The sequence below is a fragment of the Pan troglodytes genome, chromosome 13 (genome assembly GCF_028858775.2).
Source record: "Pan troglodytes isolate AG18354 chromosome 13, NHGRI_mPanTro3-v2.0_pri, whole genome shotgun sequence".
NCBI classification, from domain to species: domain Eukaryota; kingdom Metazoa; phylum Chordata; class Mammalia; order Primates; family Hominidae; genus Pan; species Pan troglodytes.
The window spans coordinates 27588429-27606228 of record NC_072411.2 but is presented as its reverse complement, the minus strand read 5'-3'; positions in this window follow the sequence as shown (position 1 = coordinate 27606228).

Genomic DNA, 17800 nt, shown 5'->3' with positions numbered 1-17800 from the left:
CACTTCTGCCCTTGTTATCTTAACCTTAACTCAGTCCCCTGGTCCCAGACTAAGTCCCAGGGGGCTCGTAAATGTAGTTAAATGTGTGTGTTCAGGAAGGTAATGGGAGGATTTGGGGAACACATATGTTGTCGTCATTTTTTTTCATTTTGAATGCTCAACGGGACACTGTATCTCACTCACAGTAGGCACCTAATATGCATTTTCACACTCAATAGATGAATGAATGAATGATGGCTCAATTCCGTAGTAACAACAATCTAGTTGTAAGTAAACCAGAAAATCAAAGCTGGGTTCACTATGGCCATTGAAATCAATGTTGGTTTATTTAAAGCAGAGTGAAAATGAATCATAATATATTAGTCAGTACAAAATATACCAATAATATTGCTAATAGAAATTCCTTCATAGAGGTGAGGTAGATAAAGTCAGTTAATATGTGTAAAAGTGTGGGAACATATAGTAAGTTACATGTGTTAGCTATGACTAGCTGAAGGGTCTCCAAGTGGTCTTCAGTGAGACATCCTCAGTCTCCACTGGCTCTTGTCTGTTCTTTCTGCCCTTCTTAACCACATTCTGGAGTTTTTAGTAATAACTGGTATTGTTCTCAATGGAGGGGAGGTGCTCCCTTAAACATCTGGGAGGTTCTGAAACAGTCATGGTATTCATATTAATACAACCACTCAGAAAGAAGTCCTGGCTTTTTAATTGGCATTTGACAAATTTGCAAGGGAAGGAGAGGCTCATTGACATGCTTATTAATGTCACTGTTTGAGGCCATTGAATGATGACAAATTTTAGGATAACTAGATACTTTTCTTCTAAAACCCTTGTTTCTCTGGGCTTCTGTCTACCCCTTAACATGGGGTGCTGGGTCTTGCTTACCAGTGCCTCCATTTGGCAGATTATTCTCTCTGGAGGCTTGATGTTGTCCAGTCAGGAGAAAGGGGCATGAGTTTAGGCATCTTGGGGAAAGGGGTTGAAACTCAATTAGCCTTCCCATGGAGATTCTTATGATGAACACTAAAAGGAGAGTCAGAGATGCAGAAATAGAAAAAAGGCCTGGGAGAATGAGATTTCATATAGGAGGCCACATTCAAAATGAGAGTGATAGATCATTTCAGTGGAAGGGCATGTGCTGACTGGGCTTAGTGCATTCAGCACTGCCTGCCTGTCCTCTCTGCTTGCGCATGGACTCCAGGCTGGGATAATGGGAGGTGAATCTAAAGGGTACACTGCCTGTTGTTCAGAGAGACCATCTGATGACCTTACCAAGGAGTTTGTACTTGGTTCTGTGGGCAGTGGGAGCCACTGAAGGTGTTTGAGCTGTAGAGTGAGGGAGTAAAGTCGTGCCTTGAGAAGTGCAATCCAGCAGCTGAGGAACCTGTATTTGAAGAGGGAACAGTCAAAGATGAGCAACCCGGGCATGAGAGAGTGGCACTGGTCCAGTGAGAGACAATGAGAGGCTTTGCTGTTGATGCAGTGGGTGGAACGAGACTGAGAAGCTGCACTGCAGACCCAGGACCGGCTCTTTCTCTACAGCAGCCCCCACCCCAAAGTCTCCATGTAGGGCAGTAGTTTCCACACATGAGTATGTACCTGAGTCAACTGGAGGGCTTGTTAAACTCAGATTTCTGGGTCTCACCTCCAAAGTTTCTGATTCAGAAGGTCTGCAGTGGGGACCAAAACATTTTCATTTAGAACAAGTTCCCAAGTGAGGCTGATGTTGTTAGTCTGGGGACACATTCTGAGAACCACAGTGTCTGAGAACCACTGGGAAATGGATCAGCTTTGCTGAAGACCTAAGACGCTTGCAAAGCTCTCTCAGTCTCACAGAGATGCTACGCCAAGTCTCGTGTGCATGCACGCACATTTGTGCACAGATGTGTACACTTGAGTGTGGTTGCTGCGTAGAGGGGCTTGGAGAGAAAAGCTCTCTGGGCCTGAAGTGTCCAGAGCAATGCTCTGTTACTCTGGATCTCTCAGGCTTTTCAATGTTAGACTCCCTCTAGAATGTAACTGACCTGTGTTTGGATTTGCTGAGAGTCAGGAGGTAGCACAGCCTTTCGGAAGGGGACAAGGCTAGGTGCTGTGGAGAGGGTGACAGCCAGGGGGAGGGGGCTGAGGGGGAAACTGAGGCATTGACTGGCTGCAGCCCTGCTGTGCAACGTTGAATTTTCAAAATCTAGAGTCATTGTTTCTGTAACCACAACAGCATTAACAAGCGTGGCTACTATTTCTTGCTATGTGCCAGGGACTTTGTATCTTTTCTTCACTGAAGTCTCAGACAGACTGCAAGGTAAGTTTCATCTCCTGCACTTTGTGGATGAGGAAACTGAAGGTCAGAGAGTTTAATCCTGTATTAACTTGCATTTCTCCTTCACCCTGTGCAATTTCCCTCCCACTTCTCACCCCCACCTGCAGGGTTCTAGGCCCAGAAGATGGGCAGGATGACCAAGCAGAACCATGGACATCAGTGCTCAGCCCTTGGGTGGAGGGAAGCAAAGGGCAAGAGGAATCCATGTAAAGTCACTTGTCAGAGTAAACAAGGTACTTGTCAGTGTCATACCTGGTTAGTGTCAGGATTGGAGCCCTGCATTTCAGAGCCTGGAGCTGACACTGGGTCCCTGGCCATGCCATCTGTACCACTTGGCTGTCTTTTTGTGTTTCAGCACCACCTCTGTCTCAGTGAGGAACCATCCTCCCATTTCACTAAGCCAGGGCTCCCTTGATGTCCTGCACCTCTATCAATAAAAAAACGTTTCTTGGGTTCTTTCTAAATCTGCCTTTCTAGGAACTGTTATTTCCCACAGTCCTGTCTGCTGTTGAGATGGACATGGAGATGCATTGCCCAGATCATATTTCAGGGAGGACTTACTGCCCTTGCTGCTGTGAGTGAAGTTGGCATAAAGCTTTCAGCTGTCTTCAGGGATTCCCTCAGCTGCAGAGTCCCTTTACCTAGGGCGGTGCATGGCCCATGCCTGATCCACCCAACACAGTCAGAATAGCTGGGCCTTAATACCCCGCCTCCATCAGGCATTGACTGCTCCCTTCAGCTCTGAGTCCCTCACAGTGTTGGCCTGCATGGCTACCCAGCTTCTCCCTTGCTCATGCCTGCTTTATCCCCTCTCTTCCATGGGTGTGGGTTCCAAAGTCAATTCCCTCATAAACATCCTGCTCCTTAGACTCTATTTCTGAGTCTGCCTCCTGGAAAACCCAACCTGCTGTGTGTGTCCATTGCTCGTCCTCCTCCACCCCTTAACCTAACTCCTGCTTCCTCTGGAAAGTCTGGGCACAAAGGCCCATCTCGCCTCCTGCCGTCTGTCTTCCCTTCTCTCATGGCATTTCACTTCTATTTTAGCTTTTCTGCTACAAGAAAAAAAAAGTGCTGGCTGGTCTCTTGGGTGGTTTTTGAGAGGTGGTAACACATCTTCATCCTTTTCACTTCTAGGGTGTTAGTCTACAGATTTTTTCACACGTGGGTGAGTTGACATCTGAGTGCCGTTATTAACCACAACATTGTCAGTAGCAGCAAACCACAGGACACACACCAGCGATTCACCAATAGAGAGGTGGCTACACAAATTATGACAGTAAGACATACCCTCAATGCACTGGTACAAAGAATGAGAATGCTCTCTAAGTGCTAATTGGAAATACTCTCCAAGATATATCATTAAATGAAAGAGATCAAGATGCAGAGCTGTGTGTAGCTCACTGCCTTTTGTGTGAGGGTCGTGTGAGCCTGTGCTTGCACGGCAGACGTGTCCTGGGGAACTGTGGGTTGGGGTGCTGGGTGGCTGAGGACAGTGGTGAGGAGGAAGACTTTGTCTTCATTTTTGTACTTTCAAATTTTTGAAATATGTGAATTATATTAACTTTTTCAAGAAATAAATAGAATCCCACCATAATAAGCCATACAGCCAAGTAAATGTTTTTGAGAAAGGTGAGGCTGAAGGTGGCAGTTGCCTGAGCTACTGGGAAGGCTGCTGGCTGTGTGTCTGGTGGATGGTGGATGCCCCAGCCTGACTCAGTGGGGATTTCGGGGAGAATGATGACAATGGTTGGGGGTGGGTAGGGGCCTAGACCAGGGGCTGTGGGACTGAGCTTGGTGTGGAGCAAGGCATGGCCAGTTGCACCTGCCTCCTTCAGGGGTCTGTCCTGAGCTCTGTGGCTCTGCAGCTGCTGTGCCAGCTCGGCAGGCAGCAGCTGTGTCTGGCCAGGCACCTCTGGTGGAGCCATCCTCTCATCAGCAGCCCCAGCCACTCCATGGCTCTTGCTGCCTTGCCGGGAAAGCAGACTGTCACCCTTTTGTTCTGAGTGAGCCACTGGGGGTCTTGGCTGATGTAGGAGTGGGGAGGGAGGAGGCCCAATGCTGTGAAACTGGACGTCTTGATGCTAGTGTTGTGAGACAGTTTGCACACACTTCGTGCTGATGGCTGCCAGGTCTGCATTTGCAGCCCAGAGTGCTCTTTCCCTAGCTTTGCAATGGGACATGCAGCTGTATCTAGGACACCTTTGTGCGGACGCCTCACAGAAGCCACAATGTCAACATGCCCTGAACTCAACTCATCACCCTCCTGCTTCACTCCACCCCACCTGTTCTTCAACTCGCATTGCCTTTCCTGGCAAAGGCCAGATATCGAGGTATCATTATTGACTCTTCCTTCTCTCTCATCTCTCTGTCTTTTTTCTCAACTGTGAATCAGACTGTGCGGCACCTCTGCCTCAAGCTGTTCTGGAGCTGTCATGCTGTGGGACAAATTCCATGTGCCTCAGTGTGTGCCTCGGTGACCCAGCCCTCACCTACTTCGCTAATCCCACCTTCAAAACCTGCCCCCTTTTCCCCTTTGCTTGCACAGTGGACCCCTTATTTGCAGTTTCACCTTCCGAGGTTTCAGTTACTCGTGGTCAACCTTGGTTGATTATTTGTATTAATATAAGATATTGAAAGGAGAGAGATATAGAGACTACCTTCATATAACTTTTATTACAGTATATCCTTATAATTTTTTATTTTGTTATTAGTTTTCCTATTTTATTGTTAATCTTTCACTATGCCTAATTTATAAGTTAAACTTTATCATAGGATGTGTGTATACAAAAAAATGGTGTATACGATTTGGTTCTACCTGCAGTGTCCACTGGGTGTCCTGGAAGATATCCCTATGGATAAGGGGTACTCCTATATTCCCTCTGCTTGAGGTCCCATCCACTCCAACTTATATGTCTCTTATTCACCTTTGAAAACCCAGCTCAGGGACCGCACTGGTCTGTCCTTCCATGGTCTGCAGTCTGGAGTTAGTGCCTCTTCCACATCTCCCAACATGCTCCTCCACCACGAGCTTTTGCACAGCAGAGGCCACTCTGTGCATCTCTGTTGGTCTCTGCCACCTCCTGGGGTCCCTGGAGGGCACAGCACACGGTCAGTTCATCTGTATCCCAGAGCCCGACACTGCTGGACACCAGATGGGTCTCAACAGATGTTAAATCAATAAAGCAAAGAAACCCAATCCCCTCATGCTACAGAGGAGGAGACCAAGGCCTTCAGGGGAAGGGATCCCCACGACCACCCAGCTAGCTGGTGAGGAGCCCAGGCTAGACCCGCCCTCCTGAGCTCAGGCCCAGGGCTCTCCACACGGCAGCATGGTCTTTCCCCGTTGACTTGGCATTCAAGGGAATGGAAATAGCCAGTCAAAGTATGTTATCTGGGATTTTATGTTTTTCCCCCTCTCTTTCAAGTGGCTCTCCTTGAGTGTACCAATCTTCTACTGCTGTAAACTTAAGGAGGAAGAACGAGAGTGAGTTTGAATTTACTGTGGTCCTTACCTTGAGAGAGTTTCCTCTCTTAACTTCATGTTAAAAATAACAAACCTCCAGTGTGGAGACCTAGAATTCCATTTCCTGGCCAAATAGCTCCTGTCATATTTCTGGGACTGATTTAACAACTCATTAAGGATTTATTACAGCTGGCCTCCTCCCACACACCTCTCTTGTACTGACAGGACTGGCCACAGGAGAAAGAAAGTGAGAAATTGTCTAAAAATAAAGAAAACCTGCAAGCCTATCCATAAGAAAGCTGCAGCCTTCCCTTCGGGCTTCGGTGGGAACAGATGGGGAGAGGAGGCTGACACTTCCGCAGTCTGCAGCAGGGGGCAGAGCCCCTCGCCCGTCCTTTCCCAAAGCCATCTGGCTGCTCCACTTGGCTCCAAGCATGCCTTCAGGGATCACAGCCCCGGCCCACCAGGGAAGGGGCCATTTTTGATATGCTATCATGACTCCCCTGGCTGCTCCATTTCATTGGCTGGGGGGAATCCATGTGTGGGTGGTGGGGTCCACACAGGCAAACCCGCCTCGGGAAGCAGATGTCAGGATAGAGGTTCTGTATTGGCCAGCTCGGGCTGCCATAACAAAATACCACAAAGTGTGTAGCTAACACAACATACATTTATTTTCTCACAGTCTGGAGTCTTAGAGTCCAAGATCAGAGTGCAGGCAGGGTGGGTTCTGGTGAGGACTCTCCTCTTGGCTTGCGGATGGCTACCTTCTCACTGTGTCTCCCATGGCTTTTCCTTGACGCGTGAGTAGGAAGAGAGAGCTACATATATCTCCTTCTTCCTCTTCTTAAACTGTTACTAATTCTCTTAAATTAGGACTTTACCCTTATGACTTCATTCAACTTTAATTACCTCCTAACAGCCCTATTTCTAAATGATGTTCCTGTTGATGAAGGACTGCCTATATGACAGTGGTCCCATAAGATTACAACAGAGCTGAGCAATTCCTATTGCTTAGTGATATCACAGCCATCATAACGTTGCAGCACGATACATTACTCATGCATTTGTGGTGATACTAGTGTAAACAAACTCCATTGCCACTTGTATAAGAGAATAGCACATACAATTATGCACAGTACATAATAATAATAAACAACTATGTTACTAGTTTATGTATTTATTATGCTATATTTTAATCTCTATTTATAAAAAAAGTTTACTGTAAAACAGCCTCAGGCAGGTCCTTTGAAAGGTATTCCAGAAGAAGGCATTGTTTTCCTAGGAGGTGACAGCTCCGTGTGAGTTATTGCTTCTGAAGACCTTCCAGTGGGACAAGATGTGGAGGTGGAAGACAGTAATGTGCATGATCCTGACCCTGTGTTGGCCTAGGCTAATGGGTGTGTGTCTTTGTTTTTAATTAAAAAGTTAAAAAAATTAAAAAATAGAGAAAAGCTTATAGAATCAGGATATGAAGAAAAAAATTTGTACAGCTCTACAACATGTTTGTGTTTTAAGCTAAGTGCTACTACAAAAGACTCAAAAAGTTAAAAATAAGGGCCTTAAGGTGGCTGACCAGAGATGTCTTGTCCTCAAATCCACAAAGAAGAACCCCAGTAGTGAGCAGATAATCACCCTTCCAATAGATAAACCAAGAGAGAACACTGGCATTCAACAGAGAAGTGGAAGGAAACATCCAAAGGAAGGAAAGAGAGGGAAGCGAGGCAGCCTGCCTGGCTAGGATCATCTGGGTCCCTGGAGAGACTCCCCAGTGCAGGGAAGGGGTAAGTGAGAGATCCCAGCGGTCCACATTCCCACCATGGACTCCTGCAATCCTAGCCATGGTAGACCCACTTGACCTTTACAGGCCCTGAAGTTAAATTAACATAGGGAGCTTCTTGGAGACACTGAGATGGCATTGCTCCAGAGAGGGAGCTTACATGGGTCCCACACTGCTCTCTCTCTCCCCCCGCAGTCCTAAGCAGCTACAGTAAGGCACCATTTTGAGATCCCAACCCCCAAAAGACTGCATCCTGCTCAATCAGTGTCTGCATCTCTATATCCTTGGAGCCCCAGTGATATCCCCCACCTGCAGCTACCACTGCAACTGGCTGCTGCTGCTGGGGCTAAAGCATGGGCCAGTGGCTGTAACCCTGCTGCTTCCACCATTGGAGCCACCATGTATTTTCACATGCATAGAGCCCCCACAACCCAGAGCCATCATTGCTGTACTGCTGGGGCTGAAGTTCAAGTCAAGCACGGGCTGCTGCCACCAGGACTGAAACATAAGCCAAGTACATGTTCTCCACCCAACTGGATATGGCTGCTACCACTGAAAGCAACCTTACCTTCCCTAGGAGCAAGGCCAAAGTGGAGCCACTGCCACCCACAAACCGAGCATTCCACTGTGGGCCTGGGAAACACCCTGGCCCAGCCTACCACAGCTAATGCCTGTAGGTATCATTGGGGGGCCTGAGGACAAGCTTGCCTGCAATGCCTCATGCCAGAGCATGCCATCTGGGGGCCTGGAGATCTCCCAGAACAGTCCTCCACCACTGGCATTGGAACACTCATCCTGAGGTTGGGCCTACTCACTGTGCCACTACCACATAGCTGGCACTAACTTACACATACCACCGGCAGGCCTGGAGCCTGGTCCACCCAGCCCATCACAGAAACTGCCAACGTTAGTATGCACTACACAGGACCCAGAGGGTTGTCCTACCACTGCTACTTCCATCACCCACACTATTCCTGCTGCTCAGGGGCTTGAGAATTTGCACATCCTCCTGGCCCACTGCTGCCATTCCTTGCATTTGAGCAAGCCACCTGGAGGCCCAAGAATTGGCCTGTTTGAACCTGTTGACACCAGTGCCAATGTATGCTGCCCTAGGCCCAAAGACAGCCAGCTCAGCCCACCACTGCCACTACTGGGGCCAAAAGCTTGGCCCGTCTGGCATCCCAGTCCCTAGAAAAACTTCACCATATACTTCACTAATAACTGTACCCTAAGCCACTGAGGAAATCACAGGCACCACTGATGCTGTTTACAGCTAAAGAAATCATACAGAGGCTACACTAGTGCATGCACCCAGAATCAAAGCCAAAGTGCCCCACCCAACCAACACCATAGATATGTCTTCAGGAAAATGCACTCCCCATGAGAGAAAACTTTAAAAATTGGAAGAAAGTGACTATTATGCCAGATGCACAGATACCAATATAAGGACACAGAAAACACGAAAAAGCAAGGAAGTTTGACACTCGTAAAGGAACATAATCCCCCAGCAATAGATTCCAATCGAAAGTAAATTTATAAAATCCCAGAAAAAGAATTCAAAATACTGATTTTAAAGAAGTTCAGTAAGATATAAGAGAATACTGAAAAACAATAAAAAGAAATCAGAAAAACAATTCAGGATATTAATGAGAAATTTACCAAAGAGATACATCATAAAAAAGAAACAAACAAATTTTGGAACTGAAGAATTCTTTGAATGAAACACAAAATATGTCTAAAAGATTCAACAATAGACTAGATCAAGCAGAAAAAGAATTCCAGAATTGAAGACAGGCCTTTTGAAATAATCTTGTCAGAAAAACAATAAAGAAAAAAGAATAAAAAGAATGAGCAAAGCCTGCATATGATATATGGTATACCATAAAGTAACCAAATATTCAAATTCTTGGAGTCCCAGAAGATAAAGAAAAAAATAAGAGGGTTAGAAAACCTATTTAACAAAATAATAGATTTAAACTTCTGAAGTTTAGCAAGAGATTTAGATATCCAGATACAGGACACTCAGAGAACCCCAAACAGATAAAATGCAAAAAGATCTCTATGGCACATTATAGTTAAACTGTCAAAAGTCAAAGATGAAGAGAGAATTCTAAAAACAGCAAGAGAAGAACCTCTAGTCACTTATAAAGGAACCCACATCAGACTAACAGGAGATTTCTCAGCAGAGACCTTATAGGCCAAGAGAGAATGAGATGATATATTTAAAGTGCTGAAAGAAAAATAGTGTCAGCCAAAGATACTATTTCCAGCAAGGTTATCCTTCATAAATGAAAGAGAAATAAAGGCTTTCTCAGACAAGCAAAAGCTGAGGGAATTTGTTACCGCTAGACTGACCCTACAAAAAATGTTTAATGGAGTCTTACACCGGAAGGAAACTAATGATATCTACCATCATAAAAACACATGAAAATATAAAACCCACTGGTAGAGGAAACACACAAGAAAAAGAAAAGATTCAAATGTTACCACTACAGAAAACCACCAAACCATAATGATAAAAAATAAGAGAGAAAGGAACAAAGGACATACAAAACTACCAGAAATCAATTAATAAAATGACAGAAATAAGCCCCCACATATTAATAATAACCTTGAATATAAATGGATTAAACTTTCCACTTAAAAGCTATAGATTGGCTGAATAGGTAAACAACATGGCCCAACTATATGTTACCTACAAGAAACTCATCTTACTTATAAAGACACATAGAAACTGAAAGTATAGGAATGGAAAAAGAGATTCCATGAAAATGAAAGCCAAAAATGAGTAGGAGTAGGGATACTTATATCAGATAAAACAGACTTCAAGTCAAAAACAGCAAAAAGAGATGAAAAGGACATTATGATAAATGAATCATTCAGCAAGAAGATATAATATTCTAAACATATATGCACCTACTGTGGGGCACCCAGATGCATAAAGCAAATATTATTAAATTTAAAGGGAGAGGCTGGATGCAGTGACTCACGCTTGTAATCCCAGCACTTTGGGAGGCTGAGGCAGGACGATCACTTGAGATCAGGAGTTTGAAACCAGTTTGGCTAACATGGTGAAACACCATCTCTCCAAAAATACAAAAATTAGTTGGATGAGGTGGCATGTGCCTATAGTCCCAGCTCTTTGGGAGGCTGAGGCAGGAAGACTGCTTGAACCTGGCAGGTGCAGGTTGCAGTAAGCTGAGTTTGCGCCACTGCACTCCAGCCTGGGTGACAATGAGAGACTCTGTCTCAAAAAAAAAAAAAAGAAAAAAGAAAAAAAAAGAAAAGGGAGATACATACTCCAAAACTTTAGTAGTTGGGGACTTCAACAGATTACTCTTAGCATTAGACAGATCATCTAGACATAAAATTAACAAAGAAACACTGGATTTAAAGTGCACATTAGACTAAATGGACCTAAGAGACATTCACAGAACACTTCTTCCAATAGTTATAGAATACATATTTTTCTCATCAAGACAGGAAGATTCTCCAGGTTAGATCATATGTTAGGACACAAAACAAATCTAGACAAATGAAAAAAAACTCAAAATCATATCAAGTATCTTCTTAGATCACAGTAGAACAAAACCAGAAATCAATACCAGGAAGAATTCTGGAAACTGTACAAATGGAAATTAAACATGAAAATTCAACAACATGCTCCTGTATGACCATTGGTGCAAGGAATGAGTTAAGGAGAAAATTAAAAAATTACTAGAAACAAATGAAAATCAGGCACAACTCACCAAAACTTATACGATACATCAAAGCAATGTGAAGAGGGAAGTTTATAGTAACAAATGCCTACATCAAAAAAGTAGAAAGATTTAAAATAAACAATCTAAGGATGCACCACAAGGATCTAGAAAAGCAAGAATGAACCCAAGCCAAAATTGATAGAAGGAAAGCAATAATAAAGACCAGAGCAGAACTAAACAAAATATAAGCTAAAAAGAAATTTCAAGGATCAATAAAACAAAAAGTTGGATTTTGAAAAGAGAAACAAAATTGATAAACCACTTACTAGATAAACCAAGAGAAAAAAAGAGAAGACCCAGATACAAAGTCAGAAATAAAAAAGAGACATTACAATTGATACCAGAGAAATACAAAGACCATTAGAGACTATTATGAACAACTAAACACTAACAAACTGGAAAACCTAGAGGAAATGGATAAATTCCTGGACACACACTAGACTGAATCAGGAAGAAACAGAAAACCTGAACACATGAATAACAAGTAATAAGATTGAAGCAGTAATAAAAAGTGTTCCAACAAAAAAAAAATCCAGGACTAGATAGCTTCACCGCTGAATTCTGCCAAACATTCAAAGAAAATTAACATCAATTCTCTTCAGATTATTCCAGAAAATTGAAGAGCAAGGAATTACCCCTAACTCATTCTACAAAGCCAGCATTACCCTGATACCAAAACCAAACAAAGGCACAATGTATTAGTCCATTCTCACACTGCTATGAAGAAATACTCAAGACTGGGCAATTTATAAAGGAAAGAGGTTTAATTGACTCACAGTTCCACATTGCTGGGGAGGCCTCAGGAAACTTACAATCATGGCAGAAGGCAAAGGAGAAGCAGGCACCTTCTTCACAGGGTGGCAGGACAGAGTGAGTGCAAGCAGGGGAAATGTCAGATGCTTATAAAACCATCAGATCTTGTGAGACTCACTCACTATCACAAGAACAGCATGGGAGAAATGGCCCCCATCATCAAATTACCTCCACCTGGTCCTGCCCTTGACCCGTGGGGATTATGGGGATTACAATTCAAGATGAGATTTTGGATGGGGACATAGCCAAACTATATCATTCTGCCCCTTGCTCCTCCCAAATCTCATGTCCTTACATTTCAAAACACAATCATGCCTTTCCAACAGTCTCCCAAAGTCTTAACTAATTCCAGCATCAACCCAAAAGTCCAAGTCCAAAGTCTCATCTGAGACAAGGCAAGTGTCTTCTGCCTATGAGCCTGTAAAATCAAAAGCAAGTTAGATACTTCCTAGATACAATGGAGGAACAGGCATTGGGTAAATTCACCTGTTCCAAATGGAAGAAATTGGCCAAAACAAGGGGCTAAAGTCTCCATGCCTGAGTCTGAAATCCAACAGGGCAGTCATTAAGCCTTAAAGTTCCAAAATGATCTCCTTCAACTCCGTGTCTCACATCCAGGTCATACTAATGGGCTCCCATGGCCTTGGGCACCTCCATCCCTGAGGCTTTGCAGGGTACGGCCCTCCTCCTGGCTGCTTTCATGGGCTGGCATTGAGTGTCTGCGGCTTTTCCAGGTGCATGGTGCAAACTGTCAGTGGATCTACCATTCTGGGGTCTGGAGGACGGTGGCCCTCTTCTCACAGCTCCACTAGGCAGTGCCCCAGTGGGGACTCTGTGTGTGGGCTCTGACAGCATGCTTCCTTTCTGCACTGCCCTAGCAGAGGTTCTCCATGAGTGCTCTGCCCCTGAAGCAAACTTCTGCCTGGACATCCAGGTGTTTTCATACATCCTCTGAAATCTAGGCAGAGGTTCCCAAACCTCAATTCTTGACCTCTGAGTGCCCACAGACTCAACACCACCTGTAAGCCACCAAGGCTTGGGGCTTGCACCCTCTGAAGCAATGGGCCAAATTTTACTTTTAGTCATGACTGGAGCTGAAGTAGCCAGGACACAGGGCACCATGACCTGAGGGTGCACAGAGCAGTGGGGTCCTGGGCCTGGCCCATAAAACCATTTTTCCCTCCTAGGCCTTTGGGCCTGTGGTGGGAAGGGCTGCCATGAAAGTCTCTGACATGCCCTGGAGACATTTTCCTCATTGTCTTCTTAATGTTCAGCTCCTCATTACTTATGCAAATTTATGTAGCCAGCTTGAATTTCTACTCAGAAAATGGGTTTTTCTTTTCTATCACATCATCAGGCTGCCAAATTTTACAAACTTTTATGATTTAATTCATCTTGAATGCTTTGCCACTTAGAAATGTATTCCACCAGACACTCTAAATCATCTCTCTGAAGTTCAAAGTTCCACAGATCTCTAGGGCAGGGGCAAAAAATCTGGCCAGTGTCGTTGCTAAAGTATAACAAGAATCACCTTTGTTCCAGTTCCCCAAAAGTTCCTCATCTGCATCTGAGACCACCTCAACCTGGACTTCATTGTCTATATCACTATCAAGATTTTGGTCACAACCATTCAACAAGTCTTCAGGAAGGTCCAAACTTTCCCACATCTTCCTGTTTTCTTCTGAGCCCTCCAAACTGTTCTAACCTCTGCCTGTTACTCAGTTCCAAAGTTACATTCACATTTCTGGGTATCTTTACAGCAGTGTCCCACTCCTGGTACCAATTTGTTGTATTAGTCTATTCTCACAGTGCTATGAAGAAATACCCAAGACTGGGCAATTTATAAAGGAAAGAGGTTTAATTGACACAGTTACACATTGCTGGAGAAGCCTCAGGAAACTTACAATCATGGTGGAAGGCAAAAGAGAAGCAGGCACCTTCTTCACAGGGTGGCAGAACGGAGTGGGTGCAAGCAGGGGAAATGCCAGACACTTGTAAAACCATCATATTTCATGAGACTCACTCACTATCACAAGAATGGCATGGAGGAAACTGTCCCCACTATCCAGTTATCTCCAGCTGGTCCTGCCCTTGACACATGGGGCTTATGGGGATTACAATTCAAGATGAGGTTTTGGGTGGGGGCACAGCTAAAGCATATCATGCAACAAAAAAGACAATAGGCCAAGATTCCTATTGAATATAGATGGAAAAACCCTCAACAAAATACTAGCAAACCAAATTCAACAGCACATTAAAAAAAATACATCATGATTAAGTGGCATTTATCCCAAGGATTCAAGGATGATTAGACATGTGCAAATCAATAAACATGATATATCACATCAACAGAATGAAGAACAAAAACCATACAATTATCAAATAGATGCAGAAAAAAATGATGAAATAAAAATCCCTTCATGATAAAAACTCTCAACAAACTAGGCATATAATGAATGTACCTCAACATAATAATGACCATATAAGACAAGTCCACAGATAACATTATAATGAATGACAAAAAGCTGAATACCTTTCCTTTAAGAACTAGAATAAGATAAGGATGCTCACATTCACCATTATGATTCAACACAGTACTGGAAGTTCTAGCCAGGGCACTTGGGCAAGAGAAAGAAATAAAGGGCATCCAAATTGGAAAAGTGGAAGTCAAATTGTCCCTTTTTGCTGACAATATGATTTTTTTGTTTGTTTGTTTTCTTGAGATGGAGTGTCACTCTGTTTCCAGGCTGGAGTGCAGTGGCATGATCTTGGCTCACTGAAACCTCCACCTCCTGGGTTCAAGAGATTCCCCCGCCTCAGCCTCCCGAGTAGCTGGGACTACAGGCACGCACCACAGTGCCCAGCTAATTTTTGTATTTTTAGTAGAGATGGGGTTTCACCACGTTGGCCAAGATGGTCTCGATCTCTTGACCTTGTGATCTGCCCGCCTTAGCTCCCCAAAGTGCTGGGATTACAGGCATGAGCCACCACATCTGGCCATTTTTTTTTTTTTTTGAGACAGAGTCTTGCTCTGTCACTCAGGCTAGAGTGCAGTGACGTGATCTTGGCTCACTGCAACCTCTGCCTCCTGGGTTCAAGGAATTCTCCTGCCTCAGCCTCCCAAGTAGCTGGGATTACAGGCACATGCCACCATGCCCAGCTAATTTTTGTATTTTTAGTAGAGATGAGGTTTCATTATGTTGGCCAGGCTGGTCTCAAACTCCTGACCTCATCCACCCTCCTTGGCCTCCCAAAGTGCTAGGATTACAGGTGTGAGCCACCATGCCCAGCCAGTGATATGATTTTATATCTAGAAAAACCTTGACCATATAAAAAACTCTTAGATATAATAAATAAATTCAGTAAAGTTGCAGGATGCAACATCAACATTCCAAAAATCAGTAACATTTCTGCATACCAATAATGAACTAGCCGAGAAGGGAGTCAAGAAGGCAGTCTCATTTACAATAGCTACAAGAAAGATAAAACACCTAGGACTAAATTTAACCAAGGAGGTGAAAAATCTCTACAAGGAAAACTACAAAATGCTGATAAAAGGAATTAAAGAGGATACAAGCAAATGGAAACACATCTCGTTCTCATGGATTTGAAGAATTAATGTCATTACAATGACCCCACAGCCTGATGCAACCTAGATTCAGTGCAATCTCTATCAAATTACCAATATTATTTTTCATAGAATTAGAAAAAATAGTCCTAAAATTTATATGGAACAACAACAACAGAAAGCCCAAATAGCCAAAGCAATCCTGAGCAAAAATATCAAAGCTGGAAGCATCACATTACCTGATTTCAAAATATACTTCAAGGCTATAGTAACCAAAACAGCATGATATTGGCATAAAAACAGACATATAGACCAATGGAACAAAATAAAGAATCCAGAAATAAATCCTCATATTTGCAGCCAACTGGTTTTTGACAAAGACACCAAGAACATGCATTAGGGAAAGGACAGCCTCTTCAATAATTGGTGCTGGGAAAATTGGATATCCATATGCAGAAGAATGAAACTGGACTCCTATTCTTATCATATAACAAATCAACTTGAAATGGGTTAAAGTCTTAAACATAAGACCCCAAAACTATAAAACTACAAGAAGAAAAACTAGGGAAAACACTTTAGGACATTGGTCTAGGTAGAGATTTTATGGCTAAGACCTCAGAAGCACAGACAACAGAACCAAAGAAGCACAGACAACAGAACCAAAAGTACACAGACAGAAAAGGGAACTCTTATACCCTATTGGAGGAAATGTAAATGAGAAATTAGGACAGCCACTATGGAAAACAGTATGGAGATTTATCAAAAAACAAAAAATTGAACTCCCATACAATCCAGTCATTCCATTACTGGGTATTTATCCAAAGGAAAATAAATAAGAATGTTAAAGAGATACCAGCACTTGCATATTTATTTATTGCAGCACTATTTACAATAGCAAAGACATGGAATCAACCTAAGTGTTTGTCAGGGGATGCATAAATAAAGAAAATGGGGTATATATACACAATGGAATACTGTTTGGCTATAAAAAAGAATGAAATCATGTCATTTACAGCAACAGGGATGAAACTGGAGGTCATTATATTAAGTGAAATAAGGCAGACACAAAAAGACAAATATTACATGATCTGATTTATATGTGGGAACTAAAAAATTTGATCTCATGGAAGTATAGAATAGATTGATAGATATCAGAGGCCAGGAAGGGTGTGTGGGAGGGGATAATGAAGAGAGGTTGGTTAATGGGTACACTGATACATAGAAGAGATAAGTTCTAATATTCGATAGCAGAGTAGGCGACTATCGTTAGCAATAATTTATTGTATATTTTAAAGTATATAGAAGAGAGGACTTGAAATGTTCCCAACAGACAGAAATGATAACTATTCAAGGTGATGGACACTCCATATACCCTGACTTGATCATTACATGTTTTATGCATGTAAATATGTAAAGTTATATGTATCAACAAGAAACAAAAACAAAAGGTCTGTAAAGTAAAAAATTTGCAGTAGGCTAAGGTTAATGTATTACTGAAGAAAGAAAATATTTAAAAAATAAATTCAGTGTAGCATACATGTGCTGTGTTTCTAAAGCCTCCAGTAGTGTGAAGCAAATGTCTTCACATCCCTCACCAATCACTCACTGACTCACCCACAGCAACTTCCAGTCCTGCAAGCTCCATTCATGGTAAGTGGTCTAGACAGATGGATCATTTTTTATCTTTAATATAATATTTCTACTATACCTTTTACATACCTGTTTAGATATGTTTACATACAGAAATACATTGTGTTACCATTGCCTATAATATTCAGTACAGCAACCTGCTGTACAGGTTTGTAGCCTAGGAGCAATAAGTTATAGCATATGGCTTCAGTGTATAGTAGGCTGTACCATCTAGGTTTGTGTGAGTACACTATAATGCTTGCATAATGACAAAATCTGCTAACAACATATTGACAGAGCATATTCCTGTTAAGAGATGCATGACTGTACAGCCACGTTTGGAGTGAGGGCTTCAATATATGAATTTTGGGGGGACAAACCTCAATTCCTGAAAGGTTCCTTCTTGGAGGGCTTGGGGTATTGACTGGGAAGGGCATGGGGAGCTCACAGAGGTGCTGGGGATGTTCTCTTT